This window comes from Camponotus floridanus, unplaced genomic scaffold (assembly GCF_003227725.1).
Source record: "Camponotus floridanus strain SB8 unplaced genomic scaffold, Cflo_v7.5 scaffold6, whole genome shotgun sequence".
Classification (NCBI taxonomy): Eukaryota; Metazoa; Arthropoda; class Insecta; order Hymenoptera; family Formicidae; genus Camponotus; species Camponotus floridanus.
The window spans coordinates 2478245-2487880 of NW_020229769.1; the positions used below are offsets into that span (position 1 = coordinate 2478245).

Consider the following 9636-nt stretch of genomic DNA (forward strand, 5'->3'; position numbering starts at 1 on the left):
CTCTCTCTCTCTCTCTTTCTTTCTAATAGAAATTCTTCTAATTGTTCCTTGGATTCCTCCCTCCAATCAATCATTCTTAATCATTTCTCAAACCATCCCACCCACGACGGGCCTCTTTGCCATCTCCATCGTATTCAACTACGACGACAGGTAGGTCAAACCGCAGTCGCGACGAGAACGCTTGCGAAATGCGATTCGCTCGTTCGTGCACATCGAGCCCCATGCCAAAAGAGGGGTAAATCAGCGAGGGGCAGAGACGAGTGAGATGAAACGCTGCGGTACGAATGCGAATGGAGGTATTAACTCCGGAATTGAGTGCCCCTGCCTGCTTTTGTACACGCGAGAGTATATTACCCGTCCGTCTTCGTTGATCCACCCGCGCGCGATCTCATCCGTAATAGCCTTATTCGATCGAGTGTAAGCACCGAGTCGATTGTATCGGTTCTTTTTCAAGAAGCGAAAATTTTCCCGAATTTGAGCCACTCGCCCAGCGGAATCTATCGATCATCTATCGCAGGAGAGCGCGTATTAAAGCACAAAATCTGCGCTCTTGGAATATCTGCTCCGATTCTGACAGATTGATCCATCGCGATATAGGATTTGCATTCTACCTTTCGTATTCCTCATTAAAAGGAATTTTCAGAGCTCGATATGATGCCTCATTGCCTTCATATCAGTTAATCGGTTTAAAAATAAATATCCGACGTTCGTATGAAATGGCATATTTAATGTTAGAAATCATTTCATGCGTCAATTAGATATAGTAAGTATAAAAACAGCTATACAAATTTACTTTTACGAATTAATATTAAGACGTACAAATGATTCAAAAATTTTTCAAAAATGTGATTTTGAAATATGTATATTTTTTAATAAATTATAGATATTGCATATTATATTAATTTATAATTATTATATGGTGTATTTTTTATATCATATTAATTTGCTTAATTATTATATATTTTTTGGGCTAGTTACATTATGAAATGCAAATTTGATTACATCATATGTAAATAATAACACCTTTCGAGCAATTTTTAAAAATTTAATAATTTTAGATTGATATGCCGTTATATATACGACCATCGTCCGACAGCGATATCAATCTATCGTAAGATTTAAGTTTGCTCCAAAAAGCATTCCCGCTCGTACCGAAGAACATCGCAATACGTCAAAGTCCTGAGTTCGGGACTGGCTCATTGCTTTCCAAAAGTTCGACGCGCCCTAGGTGCATCAGGGCGATAACGTTGCACACTTTCGCGCTGCTTCAAGTTCAGTTTTATGATCGCGCGCCATATTTCGTTTCGCTAAATTTATATGAAAGTCTCCGCCGGTTACCGTGAGGTATCTTTTATGAACGTCGGACGTTGGGATAAAATCAACATAATTAAATTGGATTTGGAGGAGATTTCAATTTCATGGGATTTGCATCTTTCACGTATACGTTTTAATACCATTTCACTATACATGCGACAAATTTCATAGGAAATTAATATAGGAAGAACATGTATATTTAAGAAAAATACAGAATGTCAGAAAATATTATTTAGAGATAAGTCACTTGGCGTTTATAAAAGCTATGATATAATTTGCACGGACAATATTCGCTCGCTTTTTTAAAACTGTCGGTATTAAATTAACACAATGATCGTTATGTACACTGTCACGCAGGTATTTTTCGAAAGTCCGAAACAACTGAAAGAAAAATGTTGTGCGTAGCAATGAAAAATTGTGCTATCACGAGATTATAAATGTATCGGTTTGTCGCTCGGCTGGTTGTGTTGTAAAATCGGATTAATATATAACAGAAGTTATCATAGAAGATAGCAGTTTGTAAGTCAGTTCCCAGATACGTTCCCGTATTTTTCGACCGAGTAATCATGCGGTGCAATGTTTTTCAGCGAAAAAAAAAAAAACGGAGCGGGAGAATCGATGCGATTTATCGATATCGAATCCGTTTTCCTTCCATAAACGATCCGCGGATCTTTAAATCGATGTTTCAAAACCACCGAGAATATATTTTTAACTGTATATATTCTTTGATCTCATTCCGAATTGATTTTTCTTTAATAAAGAAACATACATGTATAAAAAAACAACTCTCTTTTTTGGGTATTATATAAATATTTGTGAAACGACCGGGATGATAAAAGTTTCGTTGACATTTTGACTTTAAATACCACAACGCAAAGTCGTTACACTTTTGGCAATCTCGGAATTTTCCCGCTGAATTTTGCCTCTGCGCCGAGCGATATGATTAAATAACTTGTGTAACTATTTTTCGGAAAGCGGACGAATAGAATGAAAATCCACGAGAAGCAGCGTGCAAGCGACGAATACCAAAATTCCCGAAGCACCGAAAACACGAGGTAATTGCATTCTTACATGAGATATCAAGCGCACAATAAAATGCAGCGACGCGATTCGTTAAGATGACGTAAGGGGAACGATTATAACGTGCCGTCTAAGATGATAATAAGATAGTTTATCACTGCTTTCCGTAATAAACGTTTAATTCCTATTGAGATGACGACGAGAATAGGATATCAGAGCTGAAGATACGATTATCGAGGAACGCGTAATAAATTTCAAGACAATATGGTAATGAAATTCGATTTCTCTTTTGGGTTAAACGGTCGCATTTGGAAGAGATCGAATATCGCGGTGAGAAGTTCAATTCCGTCGGATTTTTCTGATATTAAAGTGCAACGTCCAATGTGATTGCGAATGTATATATAGACGGTCGGAAAATCACGTCGCAGTAGGATCGATCGGAACACGCGACCCGACGCGAATCGATGGCTAAGCTCCCTTTACTCTTGCCGTGCGGCTGAATTATTCGTTCATGAAAAACGGCGACGTTACGACGCTCTATCCATTTCGTTCTTTCACTTTCTTCACTCGTCGAGGGTGCTTTCTAGTGCGCGAACTCTTTATCTGATTGCGATATCGAAAGGGAAGCGCAATCTTTCGCCGCATAAAGAGTGACGATAGTAAATTGCGTATATCTACAATGCCAGCTCTTAATCTGTGAACATCTATAGAAAATTGTACGAGATATTGTACGAAAAAATATCTTCGAAAGCATTTGTAAAATATTTACGCTACAACAATATTTTTTTATTCATCCATGAATATTTACATATATTTTACACGCGAGAAAAATTATTTAACATATAAAGTTTGAATTTTTTTTTTCGCTAAAAATTTGATTGTGTGCAGATATTCGCAAATTAATAATCGGCACTGTACTACAATACATAAAATAAAATATAAGCAAAATATAAATAATAATATAAAAATCGCGCACAATGTAAATTTTGTTTTAAATTTGGAAATAAAATTTTTATTATAGATATAGCAATACGCTAATAATTTGTATAAAAATCCATTAAGCCGATTGCATCCTTCAAAAAATTTTGCAATATCCATCGCGAATGTCAACATCTCCTCGAAATATCATTCCCTAGAGTTTTAATAATTTTTCTCGATGGAAACTGCGTTACCCTTTTTACCCCTGCGTTACAAAAAACGTGGTACGAATGCCAAAAAAATAAAATTTCAAAAGTTTCGCCGATTGTTTAAGCGACATGAATGGTCTTTTAGACCAGTATCTTAAACGTAATTCTCCTCGTCGCCTCCTTTTTCCTTACGCGAGCATTAATTCAATTTGCCTTTTTTTCCCGAGGCAATTTCCGCTCGATGTTATTATCTTATTCGTATTCGGCAGACAACCGTCTCGTTTATTCCATCAACGGCCCTAGGACTTTGCCGATTTACCCCCCTTCCGAAACGTCACGGTCCCTCCCGTCATTTTATTTTATCATTAAGTTATATCAAACTCAAGGCATTAACATTTTTCCGTGATTATTTAAATTTAATGCAATCGCAACCGTGACTGCTTGCCACGATTGGCCACGTAGTTTAATGTCAAATAACATCGGAAGGAAAGGGAGGGATTGAGATGTAGGAGAAACTGAAGAAGTTTACTTTTTGTTTCCTTTCTATCTCTTTTTCAGTTTTGTCGTTTCTCTCGACTTCTTTTTCGGACTATTCGGAAAATAATGCCCGCCACGGTTCTTCTATCACCCCCGGTTCGCCTCCGATGACAAAGCGTCTCCAACGCAAACTCATACTTATCGTACGAATTGCCATACTTGCTCCTTCTCCCTCGGGTCGTTCGCATGGAAAAATTGCAGGCGCGGACGCATATATCGCGTACACATGACGCTTTATATGAAAATATCGAGCCAATGCACATTCGGCTGATAAGATTATATAGTGAATAAGTGCACAGTTCCTTCGTAATGCATTTCGCTAATGGATATTATATATGGGATTTTATTACAACAACTTTGTTGCTGATGATAAAGATGATATGTGTAAAAAAAAAAGAGAAAGATAAGCATAGCTACAAAAAACTGTCATCACATTAACAGCTCTTTATGTCTTCGGGCTCAACGCTCATGTTATGAGTCGGATATTAAATTCGATACTCGCACGTCGTGTTTTCAAAAGCGAGATAATTAGTTATTATTTTCGCTGCAAAGCTGACGTTGTTCTCCCTCCCTCTCGACTTCCCTTCTCCACCGAGCGTATTTTCATGAATTTTCATACGCTTTACAGAGAACTACGTTCATTTTCTTTTCCGACAATGCGGTAATTAGGAACTCCGGCTATGCTTCCGTGTGTATACGAAACAACAACAAAACTGTAAACGCTAACGCGGATGATGCTGATGGTGGTGAAATGAGAATGAGCGATGCGGACGATGGCGCGAAGGAGGGACGAGGGGGAGAGGTTGATGGGCGCATTGCAAGTGAAAACTATGCTCATATATCATCGTAGTCGAGTTCATGGGTCAACAGTGACTTAGTAGCTATTCGCTTCGTGAAATAACACTACCAGAAGGTTTGCAATAGTGCTCAAGACTCCCGATCCCAGCCTCTCCTTTACGTCTTGGTTCAATTTTCTCATATGTTTTCAAATAAGACTCATTTCAGAACACGTCGAACTCGAAAAAATGGTTGATTTCGAATAAATCGCGAGATTGTCATTAGATAATAAATTAATCTCATCATAATTTTACTCGCATCGAGAAAATGCATTTCCCTTCAGTCTTACTTTTCTTTTAACACGCTTAAAAAATCTGGCAATTTTTTTTAATTCACCCAAATGCAACGCACACAAGCATGTATATCTTGCTTATAAGTGTGTATTAAATAACTTTATAACAATTATGTTAATCTGAATGTTATACGCGAAATTTATTTATTTATAAGCGTCGGTTTATACTTTCGTCGTGTATTTTACATACAATGCATACGAATAAATCGGGCTTTTATACGAAGCTTTCACGGCAAATGCCTACGCGAAATTAACCCTATAATTGCTGCGCGACTATTATGCAAACGATGCGAACATTCAGTATTTTCACCGTATTTATTCGTTACACGGTACATTATATATAGGACAAACTGCATAATTAAGAGCATAATTATAATGTACTCACATCGAGCATCGACATTGGGCCCATAGATATATTTGCAATTGATTAATATAATTTGCAGTTAGTGAATGCATACAATGTCGAACAATTGAGAGAAATACAATTTCTATTTCGATGTGTTTCTCCCTCTCAAAATATTAATAAGTTTGAAAACAATTAAAATTTATATGTGTATTATGTTATAATAAGTTAATATTATGTTTTACAACACATATACATGTTGGAGTTATTATCATTGATTAATTAATTATTATTCCTTTTACACATTCGATATTCAATTATAAGCTTGAATGTATAAAGCTCTAATTTGAGAAATTTAGGAAATTTTTAAATAAAATAATATATTGTATTTACAATTTAAAAATAAAAAATTTAACAGAATGATATTAGAATATTTTTTTCAACTGCATAATAAATATCTACTGAAAATATGAATCTTCTTCCACAATATTTGTCGATATTTGTTTTTATATTGATATTTCCTGACGTTTGTATTTTTGATAGTTTTCCTGATATCCAGATCTAATTTGTTTTCAAGTTTCTTTACGTTTGCAATTAATTATGAATTTTTTCGCGAGGAACAATATACGAGAACGTAAAAAATTATGCATGATACATGAAATGATGCCATAAAAAAATCCAGCATAAATCTAAGACCTATATTCATGCATCGGTAATATATTTGTAATTATTATAATTATTGCGCATAAAACAATTATGCACTAATGAATATTACGCCTCACTTATGAATAATGCGCTAATGAATATTATGTGCTAATGAAACAATGATGTAATAAATCATACTTAAAAATATATATGTAATGTACTATTTTTTTTACATTTTGTATCTTCTCTTTTTATTTTATTATTATATTAATACCTGCTTCTCTTTCTTTATCTTCATAGACATATATTGGAGTGAAGAGAAAAACAAGATGGATATAATTGAAAAATAATAAAAAAACACAAGCCAAGTATAAAAATGTATCCAAAAAATATTTTTGTATGCAACAAATAGAAATTTAAAAAAAATAAATGATTAGCATGTTACATACATACGCGTTTTTATCGTTAATAAAATCCCATATAAAAGTGAGATTCAAATTATAGCAACGTATTGCCAATTAATTAATATTTTACCAATTAATATATATTATCAATAGTATATTACCAATTAATTAATATTTTAAAAAATTATTATTACATGCGTCAGATATTTGATATAATTATAAGCAGATATTCAATGAAATAATTATATAATAATTTTTGAAAAACTACTCTACATAATATTACAATCTTTTATAAATTACAATTTAAAAAATCTTTTCTTTAATTCTTATTTAAATTATTCAAAAAACAAATCAATCATGTAAAATAAAAGGAATATCAAATAAACAGACAGACGCAATAATCAACCGGAAGAATAAATGCGCGTAACGTGATTAATGAAAAATAATAAATAAATAATAAATTATTTACCTCGAAGTATTTCGCCGTTTGCACGATGCCTTTCCTAGACTTCCATCTCCTCGTAGGTAATGGATCTTTGTCAGGGTCGTCAGGAAAGATCACTGGACGCACGACACTTTGAACGACACTCCCGCACTTAAACGCGCGACACTTTACACGACACTCCCGACGATTTCGCAAATGCGAAACAATATACCGTTTCGCACTACGAGTCGGCGAGATAATTTCGAGCGAGAACTAAAAAATATACGGCGACACTATTGGTGTATGGTGTTCGGGGCAAGAGATGCGGGACGACGATTGTGCCTGCCCTTATCGAGCAATCGATCGAACTAACCTAATCTAACCAATTCAAGCGGGCCCGTTTCTCGAAGCAAAGCGCACTTTCATGGAGCATTGTTCAGCAATGTTCAATGAGATTCAATTCTATTCCGTCGACATTGGGAATGAATACACGCATTGAGGAAATAATTATAGGTCGTAAATTTGTCGCGACGAAACGGCAATTTATCATTCATCTTGTCTATCGCTTCTACTTTAAATCGTGCGAAATACTTGTTTTAATAAATACCTGCCGCCTTGATACGTCCACGAATCTTTAATTGCGAAGATAATTAATCGTACTAATTGATAATCGTCGTCGAAAATAATTACGTTTTGAGAAAAGATGTACGCACCGGATCGCGACCTGCCGACTCGAGTGACGTCACGCGAATAAAAATAATACATACACACACAGCGTGAGGGCGCTACGTAAATAAACTTCAAGGCCAGTCGACGTATTATCTGGGTCCGAAATATTATATCGAATATTTAACTTTATAATTTCATGCCGAATATTCTGTTTCTTTCTATTCCGTCGACATTGGGAATGAATACACGCATTGAGGAAGCAATTATAAGTTATAAATTTGTCGCGACGAAATGGCAATTTATAATTCATCTTCTCTATTGCTTCTACTTTAAATCGCGCGAGATATTTGTTTTCATAAATACCTGCCGCCTTGATACGTCCATGAATCTTTAATTGCGAAGATAATTAATCGTACTAATTGATAATCGTCGTCGAAAATAATTACGTTTCGAGAAACGATGTACGTAGCGGATCGCGACTTGCCGACTCGAGTAACGTCGTGCGAATAACACAGTAATACATACACGCACAGCGCGAGGGGGCGCTACATAAACAAACTTCAAGGCCAGTCGGCGTATCGTCTGGCGCCGAAATATTATATCGAATATTTAACTTTATAATTTCATGCCGAATATTCTGTTTCTTTCTATTCCGTCGACATTGGGAATGAATACACGCATTGAGGAAGCAATTATAAGTTATAAATTTGTCGCGACGAAATGGCAATTTATAATTCATCTTCTCTATTGCTTCTACTTTAAATCGCGCGAGATATTTGTTTTCATAAATACCTGCCGCCTTGATACGTCCACGAATCTTTAATTGCGAAGATAATTAATCGTACTAATTGATAATCGTCGTCGAAAATAATTACGTTTCGAGAAACGATGTACGTGGCGGATCGCGACTTGCCGACTCGAGTAACGTCGTGCGAATAACACAGTAATACATACACGCACAGCGCGAGGGGGCGCTACATAAACAAACTTCAAGGCCAGTCGGCGTATCGTCTGGCGCCGAAATATTATATCGAATATTTAACTTTATAATTTCATGCCGAATATTCTGTTTCTTTCTATTCCGTCGACATTGGGAATGAATACACGCATTGAGGAAGCAATTATAAGTTATAAATTTGTCGCGACGAAATGGCAATTTATAATTCATCTTCTCTATTGCTTCTACTTTAAATCGCGCGAGATATTTGTTTTCATAAATACCTGCCGCCTTGATACGTCCACGAATCTTTAATTGCGAAGATAATTAATCGTACTAATTGATAATCGTCGTCGAAAATAATTACGTTTCGAGAAACGATGTACGTGGCGGATCGCGACTTGCCGACTCGAGTAACGTCGTGCGAATAACACAGTAATACATACACGCACAGCGCGAGGGGGCGCTACATAAACAAACTTCAAGGCCAGTCGGCGTATCGTCTGGCGCCGAAATATTATATCGAATATTTAACTTTATAATTTCATGCCGAATATTCTGTTTCTTTCTATTCCGTCGACATTGGGAATGAATACACGCATTGAGGAAGCAATTATAAGTTATAAATTTGTCGCGACGAAATGGCAATTTATAATTCACCTTCTGTATTGCTCCTACTTTAAATCGCGCGAGATATTTGTTTTCATAAATACCTGCCGCCTTGATACATCCACGAATCTTTAATTGCGAAGATCATTAATCGTACTATTTGATAATCGTCGTCGAAAATAATCACGTTTTGAGAAACGATGTACGCAGCGGATCGCGACCTGCCGACTCGAGTGACGTAGTGCGAATAACACAATAATACATACACACACAGCGCGAGGGCGCTATTAAACTTCAAGGCTGTGCGCCAGTCGACATATTGTCGCGCTCCGAAATATTATATCGAATATCTAACTTTATAATTTCATGCCGAATATTTTGTTTCTTTCATTTTTAAGAAATTATGAAAATATATGGATCGATTTATTACAGCTTTTCATTATCTAAATCATTCGATCTGATAATCAATGTTATTTTA

The 9636-nt window shown here is 35.7% G+C and overlaps 1 long non-coding RNA gene across 1 annotated transcript in view; it reads right to left on the reverse strand.

Annotated features, from left to right (window-relative positions):
- Window positions 1-9374, reverse strand: part of LOC112639371 — a 32071-nt gene extending 22697 nt beyond the window's left edge. The window contains exon 1 of the long non-coding RNA XR_003123479.1: window positions 6989-9374. This is a non-coding gene — a long non-coding RNA (uncharacterized LOC112639371). The remainder of the gene's footprint in view (window positions 1-6988) is intronic.
- Between the last annotated feature and the right edge of the window lie 262 nt (window positions 9375-9636).